The sequence below is a fragment of the Protopterus annectens genome, chromosome 9.part0 (genome assembly GCF_019279795.1).
Source record: "Protopterus annectens isolate FY-2018-M chromosome 9.part0, PAN1.0, whole genome shotgun sequence".
Classification (NCBI taxonomy): Eukaryota; Metazoa; Chordata; order Ceratodontiformes; family Protopteridae; genus Protopterus; species Protopterus annectens.
Genome location: NC_056743.1, coordinates 1,296,571,945 through 1,296,591,547, shown reverse-complemented (window position 1 = coordinate 1,296,591,547; position 19,603 = coordinate 1,296,571,945). Strand labels below are relative to the sequence as shown.

The following is a 19,603-nucleotide window of genomic DNA, read 5'->3' as shown; positions in this document are numbered from 1 at the left end:
GTAGTGTCCAATGAGGGAAAAGCTCATTAAAATAAATTATCAGAAACAGAACAAACATCATATTAAACAAGATATCACTCAGCTCACAAACTAAATATGTATTCAAATATTCTATACAATATAATGCAGAAAACTCAACCTTCATTAATAGATATTGCATAAACACTTCGGTCGTTTGACTTTGGAATTCATCTTATTAATATGACATCATGACATCACCAAAGTATTGTTATATGTAATCTTCTATTATACAATTCGTATTTTAAAACTTCTGTGTAATAATATGTAATTCTATATAATTTTCATTGTAAATAGTTATTTGATCAGTCTTCTTATGAAGGAACCATTGTGAACACACATATATTGTTATCAATTTTTTTAACATAATTCTTACTATTTGTGTCTGTTATGACTATCTATGTTATTGTATAGTAGTAACAACAAAATCATTGAGTTTTTGGATTGATGAGAGAGACACTGAGTCAGTTCTGAATTTAAGCATTTTCATTCGTTTATTTGTTACACATGTTGAACTTCTAGTTTAATTATACAGACAGAAAATAGCTTTTTATCATAATTGCTACACTATCCATGTTATCTTGGAACATAAATGGTCTTACAGGTATAGACAAAAAGGAAAGAGTATTGAATTATATTAAGAAATGCAGAGTGCAAATAATAATGCTACAGGAGACACATCTGGAAAGAAATGAGCATGTGAATTAGACACACATTTGAAATTAATTCATGATGGATATTCAGCAGAATATCAGGAACAAAAGAAACAGGTAGCAATATTGCTAGGAGGCTCCAATAGTGATAGAAGGGAAAAAGACAATAATGGTAGATTTGTGGTTGTAAGAAGCTATTGGTAAGGGAGGAGGAGGGTTACACTGGCATGTATTTATATTCCACCAAAACCTGCTATTATGAAACTTAAGAAATTTTGGGAGAAATAATCAGCTTTCAACAGGGAATATTACATCTGATGTTGTTAATCTTCATTCATTCATTACTGATGGGTTATCGGTTCCATCCTTGGAACCAAGCCGGCTAATATCAAGCTCACATCAGCCAAAAACTCTCAAGCCAAGGTCCTACCCAGAATTCTCTGCTCCCTGTTAACCCAGATCTCATTTGGCGCGTTGCTGTACAGCCGTGTCAAGCCACTCTCTCAGCTCTCTAATTTTTTGAAAGTTTATATATTATTACTCTAAGTTTTTCTCAAAAGTTTATTCTAATATTTTCCACCCTATTGCACACTTTAGACTCTCTCCCTTTAGTCTTTTCCTTTTAGTACCCTCTTTTACTACCTTGTGGTAATTCTCCATTACCATCATTGGTAATCCTTCTTTTTCTCTTTTTACCCTTTTGTTGGGTAGCCCTTATTCTTCCTTTTGGTACTGTGCTTCTCCACACCAGTTATGTCGGATAAGAAAAATAGCGTTAGTTTCAAGCAGTGCAAGGATTGCGGTCATAAGTTACTGCTTTCCGATGGCCATGATTTACGTGCCTACTGACTTAATGTCTTCCACTTGACTGTGGATCCTCTGTGTGGGATTTGTAAAAATTTCTCTACCAGGACTTTCAACGAGAGGAAGAATAAGTTAATTTTGAAAGGTCTCCTCAAGTCTCCTTTCTCTGAGGCTATTTCTGGGTTGGAGAGCTCACCCCCTCCTGTTAAACCCTGCAAGAGGCGTTCTTCCTCTTCTTCATCAAAGTCACTCCCTTCTTCTCCCTCTGGAGATTGTAGGGAGTTGACTCACATGAAGGTGAAATTGATTACTACTCTGGCACTGCCCCCTGTAACCCTGTCGGCTCCAGGCTTGGCAACTCTCCAAATGATTCTGACTACAGACATGTCTCCTTTATCAATACTTGCACCAGTGTTCCCGGTGCAGACAACTATGGTTCCAACAGTTCTGTCTCAACCCCTGATGACACCATTCATACAGGTTCATTCCCCTTTGGCACCGTTGGTACAGCGCAGACTTTTTCCACACCATTTTCTTCAGTGCAGACTTCCTCGGCTCCAAGCTCTACACCTATTGAATTAGCAAGGACCAAATATTCCCCTTCACTGGATCCTTTTGCTAGCAGTCACTATAGTCCTTTCCTAGAAATGCTAGAATCACCATCAGCTTTCTCCATGAGGTCAACCAAGAGACTTTCTGAATAGGATGTGTTGTGGCTTGTTGACCAGTTGCTTGTGGCCAAAGGTCTCTGTCAACAGTCGAAGTCCACGTTCCCTCATTCAGGTGAAAGTATATCTCCTCAAACCCCAACATATACTCCTCCTTCAACTTCCACTCAAGTCTCAAAGCCTATTACTCCGACAGCAGCTTCCCTTCCTCCGATTCCAAGAGTTGATCTCACTTTGTAACCAGAGTTGTCCTTGTGGCCTTTGGTGCACTGGACATCGGGCTGTTCTCAGGCCAGTGGCTGTGCCATTGGGGAGGGCATTCCTGGCTCAACGTCGATTTTTTTCTATGGCACCTTCCAGGGATGCTCTCTCTCTCTCTCTCTCTCTCTCTCTTATGGTCCACGGTCATCTTGAGACTCCTGGTCTGGGGGCAGGCTCATCAAGGCAGGGTGTGACCCCAGTTCCGAGGTTGTCATGCTCGGTTCCAGGCACCCATCCCTCCTTGGGTGGGCCAGCCTTCCAAGCTCAATTGTCGGAGTCCTCTCCCCCATGTGCCACAACTGCCACAAGCTTCAATTGCTGAACACTGGGCACAAGATCCTCAGATTTCTCCTCCTCAGGAGACCCCTTCTTTGCAGTCTTCCCCAGAAACTCCCACTGAGGAAGTACCCCACGAAGCATCATGTAAGAGGAAGCACATGGACTCCACTGAGGAGTCATTGACTGAAGATGCAGATTTTGATGATGGGGAGGGGTCCCCATGGTCACTCTTTGATGAGGTATCCTTTGGCAACATTCCCGAGATCCTTAGACAGAGGGGTGACTGGAAGGCCTCTAATCCTTCCTCTGAGTAATCCATATTCCTGCAAGCTTTTCGTGCCCGGCCCCCTACTTCCTTGGTCACCCCACCTGCCAATGAGCTCATCCAGCAGCTCGCATGGAAGGCTCCTGACACCATGGAAGTGATATCTAAGAGACCAGATAAAATATTATTGCCCCCAGCTGAGCATCCCTGTTAGTCATGAGGTCTTTCAGTAGATGCTATGGTGGTGGCAGCTGCTACTAAGAAGGATTTGGCAGAAGAGAGCCAAATTGTCCATCTACCCAACAAGGAGACCTGGGCAACTGACAGATTAGGGAAGCATGTGTTTGCTTCATCGACCTTCACCGTAAGGTCTTTGAATTATTTGACACATTTTACCAGGCTACAGTGAGATCTTATCAACCAGCTCTCTGAAACCTTGGCAGGAGATGTTTCTGACAAAGTCCATGATAATGTGGCTTCTCAGATAGCCACCCTAGAGTCCATTTCCAACTCTTCCATGTGTCTTACTTCTCACGCAGTGGAAGGGGCAGTTAGAGCAGCAGGCGCAGGTATAGTCACCAGATGACATGCTTGGATGCACCTTTGCGACTTTGTGGACTCCTTTAAGGCTTCCTTCATGAATGACCCCATAGAGGCCACTTCTTTGTTTGGCCCTAAAGTCAAGGATATGCTGGCAAGGTGTAAACAAGATGGCAAGACCCTGTTGGCTATTGGTGTCAGACACTCCACTCCTCAGCAATTCTACTCCAGAAATCAGAGGAACAGAAAGAACTGGCACAAGAAATCACAGGATTCTTTCCAGGATGGAAGTGCCGAGTTCTCCCCTAGAGGCAGAGGGGGAAACTCCAATGGAAGATGCCCGTTTTGGTGCAGAGGAGGTCCGTGAAACTGGGGCTCCAGATATTCTTTCTCTGGCCAACCCTATCAGCGCTCCTGAAGTGTTACCCGACTGCTCACCTCTGGAAGCAGTCGGGGGTCATTTCTCCTTGTACCCCACTGCCTGGCAAAAGATAACAACTGACTCTTGGGTACAATGGATTATATCCAGAGGCTATCACATCCCCTTTCATCTTTGCCCAGTCTCATCAAGAGTATTACCCAACGTTCCACCCAGTCAAAGGGAAACAGCAGCACATGAAATCCAAAAGCTGCTACAAAAAAGAGTCATCCAGACTGTCCCCCCAGACCAGATAGGATCCAGTTTTTACTCCAGGTTCTTGTTAGTGCCAAAAAAGCCAGGGGACTGGAGACCAATTCTGGATCTCAGTACACTAAATAAATTTGTAAAAACAGAGAAATTCCAGACGGTCATGATTCAGTCTATCCTTCCTCTTCTGGAAGAAGATGATTGGCTGTGCTCTGTAGATCTTCAAGATGCGTATTACCACATAAAGATGGACAAATGCTCAAGAAGATTCTTCTGTTTCTGTATAGGAGCCAGTCACTACCAGTTTCGAGCCCTGCCCTTCGGTCTCTCTACAGCCCCCAGAGTGTTCACAAAGTGCATGGAAGTGGTTATCGCTCACTTGTGACTTCAAAGATTCCAGGCATTTCCATATCTAGACGACTGGCTTCTTACCGCCCCCACCAAGCGTCTACTGGAAGAAGCCCTGCAGTATACTCTCTTAACAGCTCGAAGCCTGGGAATCACTATAAACTGGGAGACATCCAACACAAACCCAACTCAGTCTTTGGAATTTATAGGGTTATGTTGGACACGAGAAACTGCACAGCATCCCTTCCAGCATACAGACTTCAGAGAATAAGACAAGTTCAACTACTGCTCTCTCACCACAAATCCCCAGCTTGATCTATACTCCAGCTATTGGGGTCAATGGCAGCCTCGATTACCATTGTTCCTCTAGCCAGATTCCACATGAGGCTCCTTCAATGGCTACTTCTCACTCAGTGGTACCCTCTTCAACATCCTTTGTTTCTTCAGATAAGTGTAACGCAGAGATGCAAGCAATATTTACTCTGGTGGACATCTCAAAATCCCCAACAATGGTCTCGCCCTTTCAGCCCCCATCAGCCATTAGCCACTGTGACCACAGACACCTCCCTGATGGGGAGGGGGGCTATGTCAGGGAAACTCGGTCCAAGGTACCTGGTCGGAGACAGAGGCCCTTTTGCATATCAATGCCCTGGAACTGAGGGTGGTGCTTCTAGCATTGCAAGCATTTCACTTCATCCTTCCATCTGGGACTATTGCAATCCAATCAGACAACATGTCAGTGGTCTGGTACATCAACAAACAAGGAGGCACCAGATCTTACTTGTTATGCCAAGAGGCCTTGAGAATAATGCAATGGGTGATCACTTACAACCCCTTTCTGACTGCAACGCACATTCCTAGGAGCTCCAACCTGATAGCAGACAAATTGACCAGGTGCATTCTACAGCCTCACGAGTGGTCTCTCAGTCCTCTGATAGTGGCGAAAATCTTCGACTGATGGGGCCAGCCTTGCTGCGACCTATTTGCCTCCCCAACCAACTACAAGTGCAGCAAGTACTTTGCCCTGATCCCCCTCAGGGACAGTCACCAAGGGATGGTCTATTCCATGCTTGGCCTCTGGGTCTTTTTTATGCTTATCCTCCTCTCCCCCTCATCTCCCAATTTCTAAAGAAAGCACAACAGTTGAAGAGCAGAGTGATCCTCATTGCTCCATATTGGCCTCGACAAGTCTGGTTACCCTTCCTCTAGCCTCACCTGCTAGATCAACCGTGGATCCTCAACCCATCCCCAACATTGATCTCCCATCCACTGGGTCTGATTCACCCCCAATCTAACAACCCTGAAACTGACAGCTTAGTTTCTCCACTTCCTATGATTGCCAGGCATGAAAACCTTTCATTCCCTGTGTGCAATATTCTTATTGCATCTCATAAATCGTCCACCAGAGGAATCTAGCTTAACAAATGGAAAAGGTTATCTCTATGGGCAGCAAATAAACAATTAGATCCCTTGTCAGCCCCAGTCTCTGTGGTGTTGGATTACTTATCACATCTTTTCCACTTTGGGGTGTCTGCCTCTACTATCCGTGTACATTTAGCTGCCATTTCAAATTTTCATATTGGTTTTCAAGATTCTTCACTTATATCACACAGACTCTATAAGACTTTCTTGAAAGGGGTTATCCACCTAAAACCTCCCTTTAGAGAACCCGTACAAACTTGGGATTTGACGTTGGTTCTGCAAGCTCTAACAGCTCCCCCCCTTTGAACCTGCAATCTTCATGTGATGTAAAATATCTCTCTTGGAAAACTTTGTTTTTGATTGCAATCACATCGGCCAGGTGATTGTCAGAACTCCAGGCCTTATGGATCACATCTCCCTATCTTATCTTCCATAAGGATAGGGTATCACTGAGAACTAATTCTATCTTTTTACCAAAAGTGGTGTCAGAGCGATCTATCAATCAGTCTATTGACCTTCCAGTGTTCTTTCCTAACCATTCTAACAAGGGAGAGTATTGCCTGCACTCCTTGGATGTTCATAGGCAATTATGATTTTATCTGGACAGAACAAAATCTACCTGTAAATCAGACCAACTCTTTCTGGCTTTTTCTGGACCTAGATGGGGTCATCCTGTATCAAAAGTTACATTGGCTTCATGGTTGAGAAATTGTATAACATTTATCTACAACAAAAACAATCTCACGTTACCTCATAGAGTCAAAGCACTTTCTACAAGATCTATGGCAACTTCAGCAGCTTTCCATGCTAAGGCTTCCCTCAATGATATTTGGTCAGCTGCAACTTGGGCCAAACCTCATACCTTTATTCTTCATTACAAATTGGACTTGGCCTCCAGAGGTAGAGCTTCCTTTGGCTCCATGGTGCTCAGGAATGTCCGTCCATGAGGGCTGCCCAGGAATATAGGAAGCTGGGGACTCTGTCCCATCAGTAGAGAATGAATGGAGATTAACAACATCAGATAAATAATTTATGTCTTACCATAATGTTCCATCTGTGTTGTTGATCTTCGTTGATTCATTACTTCCCACCCTCCATTCCCCATCCGGAGGTTCTTGGTTGATCTCATGTACTCCTTTCTTGTAGGACTGTTATGACCAGAGGTAGCCTCTACTTTAATCTATCAACTTGAAAACTCGATCTGAGTTAACAGGGAGCAGAGCATTCTGGGTAGGACCTTGGCTTGAGAGTTTTTGGCTGACGTGAGCTTGATATTGGCCGGCTCGGTTCCAAGGACGGAACTGATAACCCATCAGTAATGAATAAACGAAGATCAACAACACAGATGGAACATTATGGTAAGACATAACTTCTTTTTATAGCTGGGGCTGGAACTTGATTTGCAATAGTGTGAATATATCAGGGGAGCTAGAAGGGAAAATATAATTTATGGATGGTGCAGTGGTGCAGCGGTAGCGTTGTCAGCTCACAGCAAGAGGTTCTCCGGTTCAATTCTCAGCTGGAGTACATTCTGTGCGAGTCTGCATGTCCTTCCTGCATTCATGTGTTTCCTCCAGGTGCTCTGGTTTCCTCCCATGTTTCCAAGACATGCATCTGGAGCGTTTACTCCCCAGGCCTCTGCTGAAAATTGTCTTTTTCCAAGTTGGACTTTCCCGGTAAACAAATGTTAAATAAATAAATAAGTAAATATAACAAAAGAGGGTAGATTTTTGCAGAACGTTATGAAAATATTTGGTATGGAAGACTTAATTTGGTAATAGGAACTCAGAATTTACATATTATCCCCCAAGGTATAATAATTGAGCTAGATTGGATAGAAATAATGTTTGACAGGAAAATGTGTATTTAATTGAAAGTTTCAGCACACATCCAATAACTATTTCAGATCACACACCAATAAAAACTAAGATAAAAATAGTGGATAATAAAGTAAAAATGAGACATTGGTGCTTTTCCACCTACCTGTTAGCAGGAGCTGAATTTAAGGAATAGGTAGTGGGTTATTAGGAAAGATAAAAATTTTGCAGAAGTGATAGCTATTGAGTGGAATAAAATGAAAATGGAGTTTAAAAATAGGGTATAAATAAAAAATAAATAGATATGGTTAAGAAGTAATAGAAATTATTTAGATGGGCTAACAAAGGTTAATAGACAACTCAGTGGTGTGGTGATTAGTGCTGTCGCCTCACAAGTTCTCCGGTTCGATTCTGAGATCATGTGCCTTCTGTGTGCAGTCTGCATGTCCTCCCTTCATTTGTGTGAGTTTCATCCGGGTGCTCTGATTTCCTCCCACATTCATGTGGTAGGTGGATTGGACACACTAAATTGGCCCTAGGTGTGAATGCGTGCATGTGAGTATGTGGTGCACCCTCTGAGGAGGGTTGTGCCTCGGGCTAGCAACCCAACCCCGTAAAATTGCTGAAGGGTGCTCATTGCCCAATGTGCTGAATGCATAGGAGCAAATCCAGGATCCATGAACAAAGGTTAAAGTTTTGCAGAATAAGGAGAATCTCACAGAAGAAGAAGAGGTGCAACTGCATAGTGCTAAAGACAAAATAAGGGACTGTTTGGATAATACACACGAGTGTAAAAAGATTGAATTAAGCAACTATTTTTTTTATAATGACTCCAGAGCATAACATTTTTTAGCACAACAACTTAGGCATCATAAAATAAAAAAAGGCTGTTGTCAAACTTAAGGAGCCTATAACAAGAAAAATAACCACAGATCTTGTAGAGGTACCAGAAATATTTCAGAAATTTTATGAAAATTTGTATAAGACAGAGAAATACAGAAATCAAGAAAGAGCACAAATGGAAATATTTATGGAAGATAGATGAGGCTCAACAACCATCAGTTAAGGTAGAAGGAAATGAGATAAAAACTGTGATGTATGATCAATCTCCAGGAAGGTCTTCAGGAACAGATGGTATTCCTGTGGAACACTAAAAGTCAGGACTGATGAAAGTGATAAAGATTTGGAAGATTTTTATTTAGCAGTATTTTAAATGAAGGGTAAGCACCATCACCTTGGAAGAAAGCTGTGGTTGCTGTACGACCCAAATATAGTAAAGACCCATCACACCCAGCTTCATATAGGCCCATTTCAATTTTAAGCCATGATTACCAAGTGTTTATGTCTATAGTAAGAAAAATAATGGCAAAAGTGTTGCAATATTGATAGATATGGATCAATGTGGTTTTATGGCGGGGAGGCAAATATTTGACATCAACAGAACAAATGATGATCCAGAGGGAAGCAGAATGTAAGAAAATACTGCTGTTCTTGGAAGGTCTTGATTCAGAGAAAGCATTCAACAGAGTAAGCTGGGATTTTATGAGTAGAGCAATGGAACCATTAGGATTCTCTGACACACTAATAAGGTTAATTAGGAAGACATATGAAGGCTCAGAGCTAAGAATTAAAAGGGGAGGGTTCCTCACTTATAGGTTGAGTTTGAACAGAGGAACCAGATGGGGTATCCTCCTTCCCTTTTATTTGTTTTATATTTAGAGCCATTGGTAAAGAAAATAAGGAACTCAGAAATCCAAGGATATAATTGATATTATAATCAAGAAAAGTTGGCTTTATTTGCAGATGATATTATTTTGTACCTGATAAATGCAGAAAAGGACATCTCAGCATTGTGTAACATATAAAGCAGTTTCAAGTCTTTTTGGAATACAAAATTAATGAAGAAAAAACAGAGGCTATAGCTGTAAATTATGTACCTACGCATGAATTGATTCAGCACAATCCATATTTATGGGAACAAGATAAGATGAAGTATTTAGAAGTATGGATTGCAAAGGCTCCTATTATAGCAGCTAAGGATATATGGGGAGAGACCAAACAAAAGATAATACAAAATTGAGAAACTGGATATGGATTGCAGTATACAAGCAATGAAAATGTTTTTAATCCCTTTAGTTTAATATACAGGTCAGGCATATTTTTTGCAACCAAAGGAGAAGTTGGGGACAATGATTAATAAAGAGCCAAAGAAATTTATCTGGGAGGGGAAGAGAGTAAGAATTAATTGGGATGCATTAATTCTTCCAATATTACAAGGTGGTTTAGGATTACCTGATTTGAAGGGGTATTTTAGAGCTACATAGTTAAGGCTCATATACATAACACAAGTAGAAGGTTATAATTCAAAATGGAAAAGGATGATACTGATGATGATGATGATGATGATGATGATGATGATGATGATGATGAAGTCTGGGGGGGGGGTCAAGAAAAAATGAGAGAGTGGAATTTAGGATGCAGATCTTTAAGGAGAATAATAACAGCCATACAGAATATTACATTTACAAAGTAGCAGAAGGTATTTCAAGAACTAACCTGAGAATGGCGAAAGGAGATTTTGCCATTAGGAATGACTGTAAGTAGGGGTACAGAAGATATGCAAGAGGGGGCTGGAATTTACTGGGAAAAAATTGAAAAGGAATCAAGGTATTTGGAGCAAATAACTAAAGAGGGAATGGTAATAGAGTGGGATGAGGTCAAGAAGACTGGACTGCAAGCTAGAGGCCGTCTTCCCTACTAGGGACTGATATCAGAGTACAATAAAATAGAAATGCATAGAGGTTTCCTAAGAGAAATACCTGCTCTGGTATAATTTTTAGTTGAATGTAGAACAGAAGCTGCTGTTAAAAAAGGGATAATTAGTAGGATATTTAAAATATGGCAGAATAACTCTACGATGCAATCAGAAGTTAGAAAATTTTTAGAGGAGTGACTGGAAAAGCAATTTATAAGGGAACAATGGGAAGACATATGTGTAGCTCCCAAGTATGCAAGAAAGTCCAGTAGGTTTAGAAGTTTTGCTTGGAAGTTTTTTTATAGGTATTTTTTATACCCCAAGCAGACTTCAAATTATTTTTTCTCAGGTAGATAGCAAATGTTGAAGGTGTGATGTGGAAGAAAGAGGTAAATGGGAACATATGTTTTGGGACTGAACTCTTCAATAACAAGAAAGTTCTGAATTTTGGTACCCACACTTCCTCTTTATATTAGCACACCCTCATGCTCTATTGGATGTACAGTGTGCAAGGAAAGCTCCCAAAAGCTTTAGTATACTGTCCGGACATATGATATCCTTGGCAGGATACGTCCCATGTAGATATATGCTACTTCAACAGTGATCTAATAATCTATGATTCACATTAAGGGGAAAAAGCTAAAGACTTTCCTTTTACTAGGATATTTATATATTTTTTAGTAGGTTTCTATCCCACATGACCCTTAGCTGCTCTACAGATACATTTATTCCTCTTCAGGGTGACAACCAAACCCATTTGTGCCCTGTCAGGGAGCACACCCATTTGGAATGAGATCACACTAGGCACATTCCTTCCCTTTTGGGGTTTTGGGGGACAACATATTGACCCATTCATTCTGTTAGAGGCAACATTTGTTATTGCTGCTACACTAAATACAGCCTGGAAGGAGGAGAGCAGTTGCATCATTGCACTGATGAGCTACATCCTTATTTTAAATCTGTAGAGTTTCCTTCAGTGAGATGCAACTAAAAAGCAAACACATGTGAACTTTAGCATTTACATACAAACATCAAACCAGGTGATTTGTACTGTCATGTGAAATACAATGAAATATTCATCTCACTTATATTCGACTCTTTAGTCTAATTATCAAGTCTGAAATAAGAAAAATTGTCAAAACAAAATCATAATGCTCTGCTACTTCCTTGTGAATATCTTTTAACAATCATACAGTTGTGAGGTAAAACTAATACAATCCCCAGGTGTTTAACAGTGATTACGAAAGCATCACAACTATAATGATGTATGCTCTTGCCTCATGTTCAATTATTTTTTTTTACAATAAATCATTATTTTATTATTAAAAAGTAACTACAGTGCAAGGAAATTGTGAGCTCATACATCCATATGCAAATCAAATTGTGTAAATTGCACATCTGTTAACATAAACCCGCAAGTTGGAAAAATAATAAACATTCTTAGCAAGGTTTCAGCTCTGCACAGATAACTATTTAATATTAAACTGGGATGCGATTTAGTCTGACTGCACATTGCTTACTAGCTTTTTCATCTACTATTCATAGACCTGCTTGATTTCACACTTGATCCATATACTCATGGTCAAAGCTTTAGCATCATCATTTTAATAACTCACTGAAACATGCATACTTTAGTCATGTACCTATAAAGAACATCTTTTTACAAGAATGTCATCAAAGATGGACATTAGAATTATAACTACATTTATCTTCAGAGCTGATGCTTGCAACAACCCTTGTAGATGATGCTCTAATAAATTTATTTAACTCCCTTCAGGTTATTTCCTTAATCTTGTATCTATCTTTCTATCTCTCTATCTATCTATCTATTGATTTATGTAGGTGGACTTGTCTTTCAACTATTTTCATCCATTACCCAGGTACAAGCAGGGCATAGTTATATATAGATCTACTTCGGAAGACTGAAATACCACAACACCGACTTTCACAATGCCAAGACGAGAAGGCCAACAATATCAGAAACCCAACATCCTAGAACACCAACTGCGAACTCCAGGTAAGTAACCACTTGTCCAAAAAAATATAAAATTAAACCCAAAGCAAATTAAACCCACTGATGTGGGGGCCTTTGTCCTCCCATCCCCCCCTAACTAAATATACCAACTCCAAGGTAACACTACCACAGGGTTAAGGGGCTGGAGTTCTCAGCTGGTGATCCAGGACATCGGTTTTCTGATGTTGTCGGAATTCTAGTCTCGGGATTGTGAAAGTCACTGGTGTGATATTCTGGCCTTACAAAGTAAACCCATATATTTATATATGTATATATATATATATATATATATATATATATATATATATATATATATATATATATATACACACACACACACACACACACACACACACACACACACACACACACACACACACACACACACACACACACACACACACACACACACACGCACACACATACACACACGGGTCTACTTCATTTGATTGAAAATACATTTCACGGAAAATGAAATTACTAGGACCACTTCACTGAAACCTCATTTGACTGAAACTCATTTCGTTGAAAGTTATATATGGCCTTTTCTCCACTGTAGTGTGATCCTGGAGTTTTATATATATATATATATATATATATATATATATATATAAAATGTTGGTTATATATTCTCTTCTGGAAACAGTAATTTATTGCACTTGTAAGCGTCAATGTGTATAGTTTAAAATGTTTATAATATATGGGGGGGCTACGCTCCCCACCCACACCCAATGTGGGGGGCTGTGCCCCCACACACACCCTTAATATATATACTAACTCCAGGATGGCACTACAGTGGGAAAAAGGCCATATATAACTTTCAATTAAATGAGTTTCAGTCAAATGAGTTTTCAGTGAAGTGGGCTTTCAGTGAAGTGATCCCACTGATTTCATTTTCAGTGAAGTGGGCTTTCAGTGAAGTGATCCCACTGATTTCATTTTCATTGGTGTATTTTCAGTCAAATGAAGTAGACCCATATACAAATATACATATAATGTTACAAAGACGCAACAAAAATAGCAGAATATCTATTACAACAGATGTGCAATAAAAGACTTATGTTTCTGTTCATGCAATATAGCTATTCAGACATTTTACTTTCAAAACATTAAGCATCGATGTCTAATTACAAACAAAACGTAAATCAACAAACCAAATAATCTAGAAAGGGAGGACACCAGCCAAGTGCACTCGGAACATGAATACAATTTATTGAATATAAACCACTAAAAATTATACTGTTTAAAATGTGCACAGTTAAGCGCTTTCATCCCTCCTATGAGGACTTCTTCAGAACAATTTTGAACAACCTACCCAGCATTCAAATACGCATACCAGTTAAGTAATTAACATACTATTGCTTGATTTTAAAATGTTTAAAGCAACACTCGTGCTAAAATTCTAACAATACTTCTCATGGTTATATGCACACTAAAAAAATATAACAAAAATTGAATAAAATGTATCTTAGCCATTATAATAATATTATCTTAACAAATGATTTAATTTTAATACACAATTGACATTCACCATTTCATTAATGCCTGGATATCTCATTGCAATTTTAAACAGTATAATTTTTAGTGGTTTATATTCAATAAATTTTATTCGTGTTCAGAGTGGACCTGGCTGGTGTCCTTCCTTCATCGATGTCTAATTAGACAGATTCAGAACAAAATTCTAATAAAACATAAAAGGATATTCATACATGTACATTAATATAAGCACTAGTAAATATAATAAAGATATACTAGAGGTAGTTCTTAAGCAGCAATATATACCTATTTCAGATACATTAAAAATTCCAAAGGGAAAAAACAATGATACTAGAAACATTAACCACAGTAGGTTGAGAGACAGAATACTGAATGCATTTACTACCAGCATTTTTAGATGCACTAAAAAGTCAGTAGCTTGTTGTGTGAGATTGAGGCACAATGGGGACTGGAGTTTTGCTCTTTCCTCACCATGGCACAATCTCAGAGTTGGTCTTTATATGAGTAGCAGGGGGAAGCCCCCTACATAGCACTTGGGTTTTTTTTGGTTGTTTGGGATTTTGTGCTTTGATCTTCTGTGGTTGATGTTTTTGGTGTCAATGGTTTTGTCCCTCAAGATTTGAAATGCATTCCATCTATTTACATATACAATAGATGATGCCAATATGTTTTATCATGTGATACATGTGCATAACATTCTGTAATAATTTAAAAGCATTTGGTACCAGCTTAGGGGTTAACTATTATCTCTAAAGCACTTGCTTGCATTTTCTTTAAATAGGTTATGTCTTAGTTTAATTCTGAAGGCCTGTAATGTTTTCTGTGTGTGGATGTTGTCAGAAATCTGTTTCCTTCACACAGGTGGTACTTTGGTAAATGTCTTTCCTTTGAAAGACAGCCTAAAGAGGATGGAGTCTTATTAAAAAGACTGAAAGCCAGAGTCAGTAAAGCCTACATGGTCCATTTACATCATGTGTGTGGTACTGCTCAACGCGCATATGGTAGCAAACTGTTTTGGCATAAGTAAGCAGCTCTACACGGTGTGTAGAGCCATGCAAACAAGGTAAACACTGTGACATGCTAATTACAGCATAAGCAGCTGAATTGTATGCTAATCAAACAATCCATGATAGAGGAGCTATTCAACAAGCTATAAAGCAATCATGTAGACACAGTGCTGATTTTCCCTGCAATTTCCAAAACCTACTGGAATACAGCAACTGAAAGGAGTCTACACAAAAACAATGGTAGGTGCCTGGTTACTTTAATTCATGTGTATGTGCAACAGGCTGAAGTTTATGCTGCTGTTGCTGCTGCTGCTAATAGACCAAGACCAAGAGGGAGAAGAGTTTTCAGACCCTGAGTAGCTTATCACAATGTACATGACAAGGAAATAGCAGAGTGCTACAGGGTGGATAGAGACACACTGCAGGAACTCTGCATCCTCTGTCATCCTCAATTCGGAACCAGGGCAACCTGAGGGGAACCGATCCCAGTGGAGACAAAGGTATGTGTAACTCTTAGAATTTCAGCTACAGGTACCTTTCAGAGACCAACAGGGGGCATGCTGTGGGTGCCACAGGCATCAGCATCCAGGATCCTCCATCATTTCCTGAATGCTATGCTCCAACATTCCAGTGATCACATATATTTTCCCCATACTCCTGAGGATAGGGCCAGAAATATGCGTGAGTTCTAACCTGTAGCACAGTACCCTGAAGTACTGGGTGCCCTGGATTGCACACATGTTGAAATTAAGGCACCACCCAGGAAACAGGGAAGGCTCTACATAAATAGAAAGATGATGGAGACCTTCCTGGAGATTGATTATACATCCACTCTGTTAACTGCCAAGTTGTGTGTAATACTAAGGGAATTATCTTGAATGTGTGTGCTGGCAACCCAGGCAGTTACCATGACTCACATATCTGGCACACCTCCCAATTGTATTAGATTTTCACTAAGGGGAATATCCCACAGGGTCATTTACTGTCTATGTACTGTAACCGTGGCTGAGGACAGGCATCAGAAATGCAAACACACACCTGCTGAAGAATGCCATAATGAGGCACACGCTCAAACTAGAAATATCATAGAGCAGGTGTTTGGGCTGCTGAAGTCATGGTTCCAGTGCCTAGATACATCTGGGGGATCTCTGCAGTATAATCCATGCACTTGTACTGAAATATTTACTGTATGTGCCAAGTTACACAACATCATCCTAAGAAAACAACCTCAGCAGGCTCAACAAGGGGAAGAGGCACACATCTCACCACCAGTTGCAAGGTCACCACAGCCACACATAGGTGAGGAGTCAGAGGGGGAACCAGCAGCTGCTGTGGGTGTAGGCAGATGTATATGTGCTCAGTAAGCCCTCACATTAGCTAAGACACAACACGTAGCACACTCACTCACCACCTAAGGGTCTAAAACCTTCCTCCTATGCACATACATATAGTAACACTGATGCCAGGCTATGCTCACAACCTTTACCTACCCATGTAATGGCTGTCTACTGCTAGCATCAGACAGAGTCAGCCCTGAACTAAGACTGTTGCAACTGCTGAATTTACAAGGTAAGTGTTGAACCTGGAGTGTATTGTGTAATAATATGAATGACTGGCATATCTTTGCATGTCATTACTTTGTAGTGTAAGCAAGTAAAAGGTGGGTGATTTGTACAGACATTACCTTAATATGTGACAGCAGAGACCAATCATGTATACCTGTGAAATGCCCTGATAGACATGCCCATTCCATCAGTATACTTCTAAGTAATGCATACAGATAAGAGTAGCATTGGCTAATTAATATATTATATAAATATGAAACAGATTTTTCTTAAATAACATTGCAGCATCTGCAGTATAGAACCAAAAAATGCAAGCATACCTTCTCAAGTTTGGTAGTCTTCTGTGCAGATATATCCCAAAGTAATAGCCTCTTCTGTGTTCTCCACATAAACAAGTCTCCTCACCTTTAGGTTCCCTAGCTACACGGTTGCCATTTTATGGTATAGTTTCAAGCCTTTCAGAATGGTGAATATGCAAATGAGGTGTGAACTCATTAGAACCGCTGAGTGCCAAATCCTTGGCTCCATGTAGCAGATGTAAAATAGTGCAGGCACTCCCTCTGTGTTTGTTGCTAATGGATTACAACTGTGAATTATTACTGGTAGGGAGAAGGAAAATACAACAACAGTTCACACTCCCTTACCTCCAGTGGGTGTGTTAGCTAAGTTAGACTTACAAAGTAAGTGTATCAAGGTTTTAAATGTAAGTAAGCAGCACACATTTCACAGTTTCTGTTTAGTAACATTAAACCTCCCCTTCATTTCTTGACCACTGTATATTATTGCCATTTAATATCCTCACACATTTATAGGACAATGATATAGAATGCCTTACAGACTGCATGTCTCAGAGTATTACTCAGATAAGACAAGAATGAGCAACAAACACAGAGAGATAAGACAGAGCTGCATTTCTGCAAGCAATAGTCATAAATGGTTGTGTGATCACTCAGTGCACTACATACAGAATGTATACATGTACAAATGACTGTTATGTGGTTTCTTAGTACTGTGGATGATGTTGCAGTTGGTTGTATGCAGAATGATTTCAGTTCCCTACTGCAAAGTTTGTGTAACAAAGAGGTTATTTGTGTGACAAAGACTGTGTTCTGAAGGCTCATTGAAGTGAGAGTTCAACTCCAAACCTATGGATAAATATGTCATGTGTACTAACAAACATTTTGTACTGTTTATATCATAGACTGCTTTTCTTCATTTCAACTACTTTAGCAAGGTTCCCCAATAGCTGCAGTCAATGAACACCTGCAGACAGGATACAGACAGCCAATAATTAAAAATGGATGCATTTAATGAATTTTTGGGGTACTGTGCAAACTTTCTATGTGGCATTGAGGCGGTTAACACAGACAACTTAAGAACAAGTAGGAATTTATGGAAATATCATGCAACTGCTTTTATGGTAGCAGGTGTAAGTGTAGGGCTGGAGAACAGATGGTCCTGGGCTCTAGTACAGGGTATGCAACCTATTTTACTGTTGTGACAGTGCAATTCATAACAATGAACTGTAAAATAGACAAGTGCTATTTCAACATTACTGTGGCAACAAGTATAAGTGTGGGACTGCTATGCACATGGTTCTGGTTTCTAATCCAGGACATTCCAGACATTTTTACTGTTGTTCCTGTGCCAATTATATTCCCATTATATTCACTCTCACTTTAGATAGTGGAGCTGATATGAATTATATGTTATGAGGGATAGCAAACCCTTAGTATGTTTTCAGATATATGACTGAGGGTATACTGTCTACTATATTTCTGTAAATATGATTCTGCTATCTAAACTTGGATGGCCTTCACAATTAAATAAGACATATACACAACTGGATCTATATACAAGAACCTTGTCAGGTCACACACATACATGTGTAACATCTCAAAGTGTCAGCTGTATTTATGAATTATTCCTGACTATATCTGAGCAGCACTTCTTCTATGGCAAAGATGGAAAATCAACACTGTGAAAGAAAATGTTTTGTCTCTTATGCCTAGGTTTGAGTCCTACACTTTAAAAATAAATTTTATCAGTGTATAAATCTGAAAACAAATGTGCCAGGTCATGATATTCATACCCCCAGTGCATGTTGCAAACTTAACTCACCTAACAGCTACCTTCCAATTTTCAATATATATTTTCATGCTACATCACCAGACATCCCTCAAACTAAGGTCAAGTGTCAGATTAACCTACCTGTTTCAAATATTATGTCTTCCCTGCCTGACACTGCTGTGCTCCACTTAACATCACATAAATGCGTTTGGCATCATTGCTTGGGTTTGCACACTACCAGTAAAGGTGATAACTGGAATTGGCAGGAAAGCATTATTTTCCATTGCCTAGGTCAAGTGTTAGACATGACTGGAGTTAGTGGGGAACTGCCCAGTTTAGGGCACAGATGTGGGGTATCCAGGAGTCCAGGATATTTATTGGACTCCAGGTAAAGTGCCACAACTAATGGCTTCTGCAGAAGGACTATTCTGGCTCCCAGTACAAGTCTGAGGCATGGAGCAGTTTGACTCATGCTGTATCCAGTTCTACTGGCATCCCATGCACTGGAAATCAGTGTAAGCATCATTTTAATACCTACACAGGCACAAAAGGAATACTCTCAACAATTGGTTGACTGACTTTGAGACTGTGGAATCCCACAACTGTGTAAATATGACAATAAGAGAGTATTGGTAATACTTAGAAAGCTAAATATAGACAATACTGGTATGCATAATGCTCTTCTGTTCTTTTCTGTTCTTTCCCTAGCTAATGCCAACATAAAGCTCAGTCAATGTGCTGATACTGCTCAAATGGAGAGACAGAGGGAAGCAAGTGGTATGTATGCAGCATAAAATAAGTATTACTGTAGCTTTAAAAGTTAAAGGTAGATTTTAGTTTTTATACATAGTTGTAGCAAATTGAACATGTATATCCTAACTGTAAAAGCTAATAAGCATGCATTACTCTGTAGCACAAACCAGCTTTAGGTGTCAAATATAAGACTGTAGTCAGAGGTTCTGAGTTCAAATACCATGAGTCACATCTATACT

General features: G+C 39.8%; 1 long non-coding RNA gene across 1 annotated transcript in view; it reads left to right on the top strand.

Moving 5' to 3' along the window:
• LOC122812021 overlaps positions 1-19,603 on the top strand; it is a 56,779-nt gene that overhangs the window by 12,743 nt on the left and 24,433 nt on the right. The window contains exon 2 of the long non-coding RNA XR_006366328.1: positions 19,320-19,388. This is a non-coding gene — a long non-coding RNA (uncharacterized LOC122812021). The remainder of the gene's footprint in view (positions 1-19,319; positions 19,389-19,603) is intronic.